Source organism: Adiantum capillus-veneris, chromosome 28 (genome assembly GCF_014529385.1).
Source record: "Adiantum capillus-veneris isolate H3 chromosome 28, ASM1452938v2, whole genome shotgun sequence".
Lineage (NCBI taxonomy): Eukaryota > Viridiplantae > Streptophyta > Polypodiopsida > Polypodiales > Pteridaceae > Adiantum > Adiantum capillus-veneris.
In genome coordinates this window covers 102,542,306-102,556,908 of record NC_140958.1, presented here as the reverse complement: position 1 = coordinate 102,556,908, position 14,603 = coordinate 102,542,306, and positions in this window count along the sequence as shown.

Sequence of the window (14,603 nt, the reverse complement as noted above, 5' to 3'; positions counted from 1 at the left end):
CTATGGCCATCCGATAGGATTTGAATGCACATTGGGGGCAACTGGGTTGGGAACCTGACATGTGTCCAAATGCCCTTTTTGTAAAAGGAATCCTTGAGTGTGTGTGTGTGTGTGTGTGTGTGTGTGTTTCTCTCTCATCCCCTACAAAAATGGATCGCCCCCTCCTTGATAGGGATGTGGGAAGACTTTTGAGTCTTCCCACAAGCATCCAAATTTCCCTAAGGCTTGACCATTGAGCTTTTCATTTAATTTTGGAACCTAAGATTTTTGGAAGTCTTAATGGGCTAAACCCTAATGTATTTGAATCACCATTCATGCACACTGGTCTTTTGCAGATGGTCCCTCTTTGGATCCCTACTTTCCCTCCTTTGGATCCCAACTAAGACCTCTCTGCTAACTTTACCAATATTCTAGTTTTTTCTCCCCTGGTACTTCCCCATATTAAATGATCAGTTTAACATGAGAAAATAATTTAGGAGAATTAGACATTAGTTATTATGACACACACATACTTGTAGTTTCCCATTTCTTTTGGACACCACCACAATAAGAGATACCCAATTGGTGTGTTTTATCTCGTAGATAGACTCGGCCTCCTTTAATTTGTCAATCTCCTCCTTGATGCATCTCACAAATGTATCATTGTACATGTAAGGTCTATGTTGGCTTGACGTTGCATCAGGATTTGATGGAATCGTGTGTTGACATTTTGTAGGATCTAATCCCTTTAGGGCTTTATATGCGCCAAGAGACAACATCCTTGTATTCCTTGAAAAGACTTATAATCTTCTCTTCCTCTTTTGAAGTTACATCTATTCCTATGTAGGCTCACCGTGGCTCTTCTTTAGGTCTTACCAAGTCTATCTTGTTTGCATCCTCAGGCCCATTTTAGCACTCCTTGTACTTTCTCTCTTGTAGAGGTTGCGTCACCATTACCTTTCGATCTTGGATATTCACCAAACTCTTTTAAGACTGGTTCTTTTTCTTGTTTGGATTTTGTTTCAGATCCCAACTTTTTGGTTTGCTTTTGCATGTCTTTTATGCTCTCTTTTAGTTTGGGATCTTGAGCTTTCAAGAACCTTCTAGCTATCTTGTTCTTAACACAATCTTTGGCTTTTGTGAGCAAAGAAGATGTGCTTTTAAGTTTTAGGATTGAAATGAAAGCCTAAACTTTGAGACCTAAACCTTAGGCTTGAGCTTAAGTTTGAGGCTCACTTTCAAGTGTGCTTTAGGTATCATGCTAGGTGATAATTTTGTGTTAATGTGTTCAATGGAGCCTTTCTAGCATAAAACTTTTGGGCTAGATGGAAATGAAATAGATTCTATGGTTATTGAAAATCCACTAGACTATTTTCTAGATAGATAACAATGGCTTTTTTCATCTTTAGATGAAGACAAAAAAAAAAAGAAGACGAAGATAACATAAATCAAGTAGAATAAGTGCTACCCACCATTGTTGGAGAGACCCAGTTTCATAGAGGTGATTATATATCTACTCAAGATATTGTAGAGCATAAACGTGATCTTGTAGAACAAACCTCTCAAAAACCTTCAAATGACATGACTAAAGGGAGTGAGCACATTCTATCCACCGCTAGAGAGATGGTGGTCTATCTCTCTCTCTCTCTCTCTCCCTCCCTCCCTCCCTCCCTGTGTGTGTGTGTGTGTCTCTCTCTCTCTCTCCCCCCCCTCCCTCAATCTCTATCATTTTATAAACTCTATTTCTTTCTCTACTCTCCCTCTTTCATTTCTCAAGTGTTTTCCTCTTTTATTTACGTTAACCTATTTCTTTTTCTATTCTAATCACAATCCATTTGCAAACAGATCTACTCCTACATCCATTTGCAAACAAAGCTACTCAAGTAGCCATTTGCAAACAAAGCAAACAAGTTCACAACAACACACGAGTATATTTATCTAAGCAGCATACATACAAAAATCGTTTACGATAATCCCTATTGCATAAATCGGTGAAATGAATGAGGTATGTGTAATATTTATCTCCTATTGTTTCCATCTTTATGCATGTAAGTGTGTGTGCACGTGTAGAGCATCAGAGTGATTTTAGTGTGAAAAACTCTTCACTGCAAAACTCTTCAAAACCTTCACACGACACTAACAACATGCCTCTAAGAGATGAGTATGCAAAGGGTAGTGAGAAGAAGAATGAAGCCAATTAAGAGATCCAAGCTACTCTTGCAACCAAGGAGGTACAAGACAAAGTTGACAAAGGGACAGGAAAAGCTACACAAAAAACAAACAAAGTACAAACCATTCAAGGAAGGGAGCAAGGGATTGAAGGTGGTGAGAAAAACAAAGGTACATATTTTTCCAATGTGAATAGTATAGATATGGCCCTTTTTGGAAGCTAATACAAAATTCTATTATGTTGCCTTTGCAGGTGAAATTTACATTCAAAATCAAGGATCAAGTGTGACACAAGTAGACATCCACATCGAGGAGTTACATTCAAATGCAGGGAAAAATAGGCCACTTGAAAGCTTATATTCTTTTGAGAGAGATGGAGATAAACTATTCTTTCAATCTTCCCACATCAATAGATAAATGCAATCACTTTTAGGAGACATCATTAAAGATGAGTATGAGACATAAATGAATGTGTGTTGCAAACATATGATCCCTTGTTCTTAGATTTATACGGGCAAAACCTTAAATTGTTATCATCCTCTTGTATCATATGCAAAAAATATTGCGCATGCGATCATCATGAAGAAACATACACCCAATTTTGATCTTAATGGAGTTTCACTTAGGAAAGAAGACAAGAGGCATCCATGTATAGATTGTGTCACACCAATTGTTATTTTCCTGGGTTTTTTGAATTTTTGGATAAGATATGTCAGTACTTTCATGTTGGTATTTGGTCCACCATGCTACAAAAGAATATTTGCATTTATGTGAACACTCTTGGAAGGCGTGTAGATAAAAAATATCATTTCTTTATGGTATGGCGAATAGAAGTTTGCTACATCCATAATCTTTGAAAAGTGTATAGATTGCATAAGCCTAATGTTGAGGGTTTGGTATCAGTGCAATAATTTATGCAATATAAAGAATACATTTCTCATTGATGATAGCCCTTTCAAGGGATGCATTAACCCAAAAGAAAACTTATTATATCGTGAAAGTTTTCAAGGGAGGTCCACTCAATCTGCTAGGACAATCTCCAATCACAGAGGTTCATGAACTGTTTACAAAGTTTCAAGACATAATGGAAGAATGGGGCATGTTCAATGCCCAAGTTCTAAGGGAAGAACTTGTCAAAAATTCAGTCAAAGTGGAAAGCTCATCTTGTGCATCTTCACACCTACCATTACACAATAGCAAGTTAAATTATGTTCAAGAAAGTAAGGGAAAGAAAGTAGTAAGCTCCTCAAGCAAGGATCCACCTATGTTGGCATCCAAGTTTGATGTGCCACTACTATCTTCAAACCAGTTGAACTTGTTAAAATTGTCTCACAAAACAAAAAATTTGAGTGATCGACATGCTATTTCTTATGTTCATTTCATTAGTAGAGTTGCAACGGCAAAATCATACATATCAAAGCTACAAAAGGACTCCTTAATCTTATGGGTAGCACTTTAGATTTATCAAAAAATAAAAAAACTATAATCAAATTGTTATCTTATCTAGCATATTTGTTATTGCAGGTGGAAGAGAACAATTAGTAAGGGCTTTGTGTGCGTTGACTCAATCACATGGAATGTTCACATACATCAAGAGTGGTGGAAATGTGCTAAGAAGATTTTGGCCAAAGCAATGTGTTGGGTTATGGTATTTCGGCCAAAACAATCTGTTGGGTCTAATTATTTGAACATGAACCAAATATGTACACTTTTATATTTCATCAATTAGATGTTTTTCAACCTTGCAAAAGAAGTCTCTCTTTTATCTTTGTGGTTGGAGCTCTTTGTAAAAGATTTCTTTTGTGTTGAAAATTTTGTCTTCTCAAGGTTTAAGTCTATACATGTAATGGATAAAATAAATGTTGTTGGTGCATAGTGTGTTAATTGAAAATATTCCATTGACCATCACGCCTTTTGTTTTTGAAGCATATAATTTTGATTTCAAATCTACAAAGCATTTACTATTGAGGTGGCACATGTCATTGATGAGTCATAGGACTAAAATGAAATTGATTCCACCACCCGGCTCAAATACACATGAAAACAAAGAAGAGTATTGATCCTTGAACTCACTGGTGTTTTACTTCCTACCATTGAAATGAAACATGGTGATGTATGTCGAGATTGGGGAAAACATATGCATATCGTTGAAGAGAATGCAAATGTCTGGCATTGTATTTTCAAATACGCATTTACTTTCTTTGATTTTTGCATGCAATGGTTTGACGTGTGGAGTTGGAGCACTAATAGATTGCAAAGAACTCGCCGTATTCTTGATTTATGCTTTTTCAACACCATCAAAAATTCAATGTCATAGCAAGATAGACAACATGCCAAAAGACAGATCTTCTAATTGGATATCGATTTATATACCACAAGAATTTGGATGTATCATGGAGATTTTTTCATGATTTGGATGTAAATAATACCTTAATTTTTTACGAATCCCTTTACAGTGTAATCTGGAATATGCATGGAACCTACTTTATTTTTCCAAAAATGTGGAATCAATCAAAAGAAAAGCCTGAAAGTTTTTAGGAGAAAACAATCATTGTATGGTATCTTGGTTGGATATATGCAAAGGAAAAACGAGAGTATGCTTGCAATACGTTGGTACATGAAGCAGCTTGTGATAGAGAAACCTTGTACGTATTGCGTTTCTCATGTATTGGAGCAATACATGAGAAACACAATGTTTAAGGATGTATTTATAGTCATTAAGCCTTTTGGAATAGTATCTTTTCCAAGGATGAGTTGTAAAATACTTGGATCCATGTAAATATGTGAATTGGATTTTATTTTTTATCTTGGTGTTTCTCAACACCACGCTATTTTAAGGCCCCTTCAATTTTAAAATTTGTTGTTGATTATTTTAGATTCCTTTCAGTGTTGATATAGCCAATTCTTTAATGCTGTCTCAAATTTGAGCTACTAATTCAAAGAACTTTTTTCATATGAAAATTGTATTATAGTGAAAATTGAGTATGCCATGCTTCCCTCATGCTTTTGATGTCACTGTAGTCGACGCATATAAGTATGTATTTAAATACACATGTCCCTATAGATATGTGTTAAGGGGTATATGGGACATAGAGTGTAATTTCCAATAGATGATAGCTCATTTACACAAAAATACTAACTTTTTCAATAGCATTATAAGAAATGGGACTTAAATAATTCCCAAAATTCCTAAATATGTCTTTTTGGGTGCTTTTTTGTGTGTGTCTAGGAGTGGTTTTGGTAAAGAGATAAGATTTGGGTATCTAGGCTTTATTCCCTTGATTTGATCTCCTGGATTTGGGGACCCAAATCTTATTGGCTCTCTGCATGCTATGATGACATGTCCATCTTGGCATGCTATGAAAAACTACAATCTTCCACTATGGCTTGTACTAAAAAAGGTCCATTTTCTATCTCCTTTATTGTGCGAGGTAAATATAAAGTGAAGAACATAGGCGTTTATCTAGATCCTCCTATCAAGGAGTTATGCAACTTGTGGGAAGGGATCAATATGAAGGATCAAGTAGGAAACAAGATTCACATGTGCATGATATTCTCATGCAAACAATGCATGACTGGCCTAGATATGGTGAATGCTTGGGTATAATTGATACTATATCATGTATCATAATCACAAATGGTTGGCATGATAGTTTGTAAATTTTTTCTTTGCGGTTAATACGATTTTCGATGTCAGGTTACTGTGTGCATTTTTGTTGTGAATACCTTCTTTGATGATACTAAAAGGCACTATGAAAAGTGGTGTATGAAGGGCACTTAATATATCTTTTAGACTTGTACAATTGGTGTGCACTTCCATTGTCAATCCTCACTTTGATGATACTAAAAGGAACTACAAAAAGTGGTGTATGAAGGGCATGCAATATATCTTCTAGGCTTGTACGATTTGTGCAATGAAAATGTAGGATGGGGGCTCCAAGCACCATTACTAAAAGCAAGCAATTGGAAGAAAACTTGGGTGCAAGGCAAAGGATCTACAACCCAGCAAGCATGAAGGGGTTCTCTAATTTTCATGAGCTTCCCTATTGTGGAGAATTTGTTTGCCAAATCACTTATTGGATCTGATGCATATCTTCAAGAAATTGTTGTGAACACAAACAACAAGTAGGCTTTCGTCCTTGAATATGACGAGTCATGCATCCCATTTTGATGTGAGATGCGGTACATCAAAATGCGGTTATATGTAGCATTCCTACAATATGAAGTATGGCAATTTAAAACTTGATTTATGAATTGAATTACTTATATGTGCTCACATATAATGACACTCAAATCCAAACATTAAAGCTCTCTCTAAGTTACATCCAAACCTGGAGTTATAGTCAATCAACACACTCAAATCCAAACATTGAAACTCGATCTCTCTACGTCACCTTATCATCGAGTTTATCCTGAAGAGAACCCTGCATGTTGAGTTCTCTATCTCTGTCTCAACCTCTCTTTCTCTCTTCTCTCCCTCTTTTTATTTCTCCCCCCCCCCTCTCTCTCTCTCTCTCCATATATCTTTCTCACTCTATCTCTCCCATCTCCTTACGTCATCTACCTCCCCTCTTTCCTCCTCTCCTAAATATTCCTATCCTTTATTACCTTCAAAATTCTCTCTTTCTATCTACCCCTCTCAAACGAGTCTATCTCTGGACTTTGAACCTCACTATCTCTCTATCTATCTATCTTTACATCTCCTTCCAGTCCCCTTTCTCTCTCTCTCTCTCTCTCTCTCTGTCCTTTATTCCCATTTACTCTCTCTCTTTCTATCTACCTCTCTCAAAGATCTGTATTGCTCCTTTCACCCCATTCTGCCTCTCCTATATTCCTCTTCTCTTCCCCACTCTATATCACCTCACTCTCTCCCTCCATCTGTGTCTTCATCTCTCTATCTCAACATCTCTCTCTCTCTCTCTCTCTCTCTCTCTCTCTCTCTCTCTCTCTCTCTCTCTCTCTCTATATATATATATATATATATATATATATATCTATCTATCTGCAAGTCTCCCCCCACCTTTCTTTGTACATATTTTTCTCTTCCAATCTCTCTCTCTACCTCTCATTTTTTCCCTCTCTATCTACTTCTTTCTCAATCTCCTTCTCCTCACTCTTGATCTCTATCAGCCACCTTTCTCTCTCCCAACTCTTTTTTCCCATCTCTCTCTCCCTACTTTCTTTGTCCCTTCTCTCTCTCTCTCTCTCTCTCTCTCTCTCTCTCTCTCTCTCTCTACCTTCTCCCTTTCCTATGTACATTTCTATTCCCTCTTTATTTCTCTATCTATCTCCTTCTCCAACTAACTCTCTCTCTACTTGCCCCCTTTCTCTTTCTCGCTATACCTCTCTCTTCCCCTCTCTTTCTTCCCATCACTTCCTCTCTTGACCTTGCATGTGGAGAAGCAACTAAGCATGATAATCTCAGCCAAAGGGAAGAGAATTTATCACATGTATGGATTTCAAATGGGCACCAATGTACAACACTGAAATGGTTGAGCAAAAGTTATAGATGACAAAGATTCAATATTTTCTCTTGTACCAAAGAATGCTTTGCCATAAATCATGTCCATTGTATCGACAAATGCAACTATAGACAATGGCTACTATCAAAGTCATTTGCATACGTACAAGGCATTGATTCAAAAGGAAACTATATGAGCAAAAAAATACTGAAAAAATGCCATTTTATGGTTCACTCCCATTTTTTCCCTCTTTTGTTACTATTCAGGATGTATGCGGTGGGCTTGAAAAGTTGGCTACTCGCAAAGCAGGATATCTTCAAGGTATCAAGCCGGAGATGATCAAAAGGGCAAGAGATTTTACCCATGAGTGGATGTGGGATATTTTCAACCTTGCACTTCAACATGGTATGCCTTATGACTAGAGTACTAATTGGGTCAAGCCTTTGCATAAAGGAGGGGATGTAAATAATATAAACAAATACCGAACTATAATGATTGGGTCTCTTATGGAAAAGTTGTTTGGGTGCATAATGGAGATGAAATTGAGTAATTGGGTTGAAGAGAACGATAAGCGTTGTCATGCTGTGGCATGTACATAGTGTGAAATAAAACTACTCACCTCACTTTTGACACTTCTCGATGCATGGAAAGAAAAACAATAATGTACATATTGTGATATATACTAAAGCGACTGCTGCAATCGCTATCATGTGCATACCTATCCGAGGAATTATGGTCCTGGATGTGGCGCCTTTTCGTGCTTTCCCACTTGATAATATTGCTAATTTGGTTTGAAAATATACATATTCGAAGTGTTTCATGGTGGCACACTCATCTTGCCTATAAAGACTGATGCGGCAAAAACTGCCAAAAATAGTAGCTAATAGGCACCGTTACAGGGTTGCATGGAAAGTGACCCAAAATGGTATATTTATGGAAAATGATGATTATCTATGCTTTTTATACTTATACGAGTGATCCCACAAATTTAGGGATTTTTCTGACTCTGTTTGGAATTTTTCGCATCAAAAATGGTATTTTCTGGTCAAAACTGAGTTGAAAATGGCCTCGTTTTGGTCCAAAGTGGAAAAATGGCCTAAACATTGACACATCAGCTGAAAATTCCGTGGATAAGAGAGAGAGGGATTATTTTTACAGAAAAAAACCAGAAATTTTGCTCTACTGTGCAATTGCTTCCATGGTTGCTCAATCTATGTGTAGGACATTCCCGCCTCTTTGTAATCTTGTATCTTAGCTTGTGAGGGAGTCAATTAGGGTTTCCCCTTATCAAAATGGTGTATGGGCTTCACTTTAAAAGCTCTTAAATCTCTACAAATGCAGAAAATGGTCACCATGAAGGTGGAAGCTTGAGTATCCCTTTCAACTATTGACTATGTAGTTGGGGGCGACGCTACATGATACCATGAAAGAGGTTTGGGTTTTGATTGAGATTTGTGCTTGTATGAGCATTGAGGTTTTTGGATGAAACTATTGTTTTTAAATGGTCTTTTGAAGTGAAACTGAATGTGATTTGGTGACCTCTCATCATAATCTCAACTATGAAAACAAGCAGACTCCAAGCGCGACAGGAAAGAGGGTTTGTGACCTTTCTATCACGAACGCTCTTAGATTTCTTGTCATCTTTAGAAATAGAGTTGATGATTTTTCATAAACTCTTTATCTTAATTTTTTTGTGACTCACATCACGAACTCTCACAGCCAGAGGTTCTACACCTACCCAACTAAACCGCACACATTCCGACATTTTTGGTGAACCCGACGCGAAGTTGCTGGGGTGGGAGTTTGTGAATTGATTTTACATACTTTGTTAGCCATGGATGAAAATCAAGAGCAACATGGAATGCACTTTGATCCTGTAGTCATGCAGATGTTTCAAGAATTTGCCATATATATGCAGCAACAACAAGCAGCGGAAAGAAGCCAGATTTCAACCACAAAAGCACTGTGATCCATTATGAAGAGAATTGACCTCTTTGATGGAAAAGAAATCACAAAGTATCTACAAGATTATATGAAGGAAATGGAGTTGAATGGAGGGTGTGAGGAAGACATGGTCTGAAGTTTTGAGATAGTTTGTGTCCTAGAGATCAGAGATCATATTAGGGCAATTCAAAATGCTCATGAAAGAAATTGGGAGGAACTCAAGCTTTCTCTAAAGGAAGACTACTTTATGGAGGACTCTTAGAGGGTGACCAAAAGAAATTTCTTAGATTGGTTTGCAAAGCCTAAAGAAGGGATTTCTGCTACAGAGCTTCTTAGAAAGTTTGAGCGACGCTATGCTCAACTATCACAAATTGAACAAGCTTCCTTGGATAGGGAGAAGGTAGAACTTTTCCTACAAGCAACGGGCAAAAAAATCGAAGAAAAGCTAGAGCTTCTCTTGGAAGACAAAGATACAGAGAAAGGTTTGAAGACAAGATGAAAGAAAATGCTTCGAAAAGACACTCTCCAATTATGGAAAATCTTTTGCATTTGAGCCGCATGAGATAGGGTGTGTGGATCCATCTATAGTCAAACCAATGGTAATATTCACTGTACCTCATGTGCCTTGGAATCTACAACCAATTCCAGTGCCAAAATCACACTTGCCAAAGCTTATAGATTTACTCAATGAAAAGATAAAGATGGGGATTTTGGAACCTTCATGTCCCCCCTACTCAAGCAGATGGTCAGTGTACCAAAGAAAAATGGAGCTCTATGCTTCATTCAAGACATGCAGCCTGTCAACAAAGTCACAATCAGGAATGTGGGTACAGGGCCAATTGTAGATGAGTTTGCAGAGGCATTTGCAGGAAGGGAAATATATTCTATGGGGAATTTGTACTCAGGGTATGATCAGTTCCAACTAGAAATGGAAAGAAGGGACTTGACTACCATGAGAACATCCTTGGGTTTGGTAAGGATGTGTACCTTATTGCAGGGAGCAGCCAACTCGGTTGTGCACATGATAAACGGTATGAACAAATTCCTTCGTGACTTCATACCTCAAATTACAATGCATTTTCTTGATGACGTTCCAATCAAAGGATGCGACTTAGCTAAAAAAGACGAGGCTTTGGATTTGAGGGAGTGCCGTAAACATGTGGCAAACCACATCAATGATTGTGATGGAATTTTAACAAGGCTGGAAGAAGTGAACCTTACGTTATCTAAGAAAAAGTCAGTGTTTGGGGTTGAAGAAATATTGATAGTAGGACATCTTTGTAATCCTCATGACCGCTGACCTTGTCCAACTAAAGTGGATGCAATACAGAGGATAAAGGAATTATACGTAAATATCAGGGAGGTCAGAAGGTTTCTAGGTGCATGTGTCTTCTATGTCATATGGATTTCACATTATGCACATGTTGCAGGTCCTCTTTATCAATTGCTAAGGTAGAACCAAAGGTTTCTATGGACTGATGTACATATAAAATCTTTGAGAAAAATGAAGCAATTGTTGCCATCTTCACCTACTTTGAGGAAGATTGGCTATGAGTATGGAAGACCGGTGATTGTGACAGAGGACACTAGTCCAACGGGAATTGGATGGGAAATATAACAAGACGAAGAAGAGAAACACAGGTTTGTGGTGAGGTTTGGGGCCAAGGTTCTAAGCTCTCACCAAAGAGCATATCCACAGGTCAAAAGGGAGTTATGGGGGGAGGTTACAACATTAAAGTGTGACAAAGAGTACTTCATTGGAGCATCTATAGTTGTGGAGACTGATTTCTTACCACTTCTAGGGATGATTGCAATCTTCTCTAATCCTAATATTGCTATGCTTAGGTGGATTTCTTATATAAAGTCCTTGAACCCAAAATTGCAGGAAAAGATAATACAGCGGCAGATATGCTTTCAAGGGCAAGATATGAAGATGAGGATGATATGATTGATGAGGAAGAATATGTGGGCACAAAATTCTACACAATTTCTCATGCAGAGTGTGATGATATATGCATTGTATCTTCACTTGAGTCCTTTTTAGAGGAGTTCTATGAGGATGAATGGTTGCTCATAGGTTGCTACCTAAGTACTTTACAAAAGCAAGATGATTGGACTAAATCAAAAGGATAATAAAGAAAGCATATGGATTCTTCTTGAGGGATGGCTACTTATGGAAACATCCTAAAAGAAGAGATGGGAATCCATTACGAGTAGTATGTGATAAGCCTACTCAGTTCAAAATTATCAAAGAGCTTCATGACAGCCTATATGCTAGACATTGAGGTGTATGGGCTACTTTTTTCAAAGTGACAGAAAGATATTGGTGGAAAGGCATGTATAAGGATGTAGAAAATTTATGGAGTCTTGTGTCACATGCTAAATGTATTCCAATGTATGCCATCGTGATGGATTGCATCCTACATACCCATTAGCCATGCGGGTTGTAAATCTAGTCACAATGCCTTTAGGACTTTGGCAAATACTTGGTACTTGCACGAGAAGACTTGAAAAATCAAGTGGAAGGACGTGTATTGCGGACAAAAACTACAAAAGTTGTTTGTAGATTTTTTCTTGAAGATGTAATTTGCCGCTATGGCTGTGTGGGAAAGATAGTTGCTGATAAAGGTGAGTTAGATGCAGATGAAGCAAGAGATTTCTTTACAAGAATTGGTATCAAGCTAGCCATGACTTGTGCTTGTAATCCAGAGCGAAATGGGAAAAGTGAAAGAGGACATCCTCCTATTGCCAAAGCTTTGGCTGAGGCATGCAAAGGAAGAATGCATGAATGGCCAAGGTTGATACCATTTTCTTTATGGGATGACCGTACAACTCATAGCTTAGTGACTGGTTACATGCCTAATGAATTGATGTATGGTCAGAAGCAAATCATGACAATTGAGGATGTAGTTCCTACTTGGAACATGTTACCTTGGGAAGATGGTGTAAGTAGAGAAAATCTACTAACTTTGTGCATAAAGCAATTGGAAAGAAGATAAGAAGACATAGAGATTGTGAAGGCTCGATTGAAGGATGCAAGACTAAAGAATAAAGATAGGTTTGATAAAAGACATAGGCTTCAACCAAAGCCTATTGAAGAGGGTGACTGGGTCCTAATGTATGACAGTAGCCTTGACAACCACCACACCACACAAGAAAATTTACAAAACGGTGGTCTGGTCCCTATGTTATCAAACATGTCCATGGAAATGCTACATATACTTCAAGGGAGCTCAATGGAACAAAGCTTAAAATTCCCATAGCAGGCAAAAGAATCAAGATGTTCAAGAGGAGACATGATAATGATCCTTTTGATTCACAACAAGATGATGATGAAGAACCTAATGACATTGGTACAGATGAGGATGAAGAAGAAGAGAATGATCTTCCACACTTTCCAAAAGATAAAAATGACATCCAAATATTTGTGGATCTTAATGAAGATTAAACCTACATAAAGCGAAATGTTGGCACATGTCGGAGGATGTGCAAGTCACAAGGGTTGTCGTGCTCTGGCACGTACATAGTGTGAAATAAAATAATTCACCTGACTTTTGACACTTCTTGATGCATGGAAAGAAAAACAATAATGTACATATTATGATATATGCTGAGGCGGCTGCTACAATCGCTATCATGTGCAACCTATCATGGGAATCGTGGCTCTGGATATGGCACCTTTGCGTGCTTTCCCACTTGATAATATTTTTAGTTTGGGTTGACAATGAACATATTCCAAGTGTTTCATGGTGGCACACTCATCTCGCCTACTGATGCAGGCAAAAATTGCCAAAAAGCAGCTAACATGCGGTGTTATAGAATTGCATGGAAAATAACACAAAATGGTGTATTTATGAAAAATGATTCTTATTGATGCTTTTTATACTTATGCGAGTGATCCCACAAATTTAGGGATTTTTTGACTCCGTTTGGGATTTTTCGCATAAAAAATGGTATTTTTTGGGTAAAAAATGACCTGAAAATAGCCTAGTTTTGGTCCAAAGTGGAAAAATGGCCTAAAAATTGACACATCAGCTGAAAATTCCGTGCGTAAGAGAGTAAGGGCTGCCTTTTTCAGAAAAAAACCAGCAATTTTTCTCTACTGTGCAATTGCTTCCATGCTTGCTCAATCTGTGTGTAGGGCAGTCCCACCTCTTCGTTATCTTGTATCTGAGCTTGTGAGGGAGTGAATTAGGGTTTCCCCTTATCAAAATGGTGTGTGGTATTCACTTTATAAGCACCTAAATATTTTCAAATTCCAAAAACGGTTGCCATGAAGGTGGAAGCTCGAGTATCCCTTTCAATTTTTTGATGTTACGACTATGTAATTAGGGGCAAGGCTACATGATACCATGAAAGAGGTCTGGGTTTTGATTGAGATTTGTGCTTGTATGAGCATTGAGGTTTCATGGATGAAACCTTAGTGTTTTTAAGTGGTCATTTATAGTGAATATGATTTGATGATCCTCTCATCATAATCTCGACTACGAAAACAAGCACACTCCAAGCACGATAGGAGTGAGGGTTTGTGACCTTTCTGTCACAAACGCTCTTATATTTCCAGTCATCTTTAGAAAGAGGGTTGGTGATTTTCCATAAACTTTATCTTAAAGTTTTTGTGATGTACATCACAAACTCTTGCAGCTAGAGGTTCTGCACCTTCCCAGCTAGACCACACACATTCCGACAACGTGCAAAAGGATAAGCGGGTTTTTGTCAATGCCATAGTACCATTGATCATCTTGTGACTCTTCGTGTTCTCATGGAGGAAAGTCAATTGAAAGGAAAGCGATTGTATTTTTGTTTTGTGGACTTGAATAATGCCTTTGATACGATTCCACGTAGCATTTTGTGGAGAAGGATGGAAGTACTCCAAGTGCCAAGTGAGTTTCTGCTTGCGGTTTCTCGAATCTATGAGAAGGTGATGTGTCAATTGCACATGGGAAAAGGATTTTCAAAACAAATTGTAAGACTATTGGGGTTAAACAAGGATGTCCGTCGTCACCAACTCTATTTGGTGTATGCATCGATCAATTAGAACAAATGGTA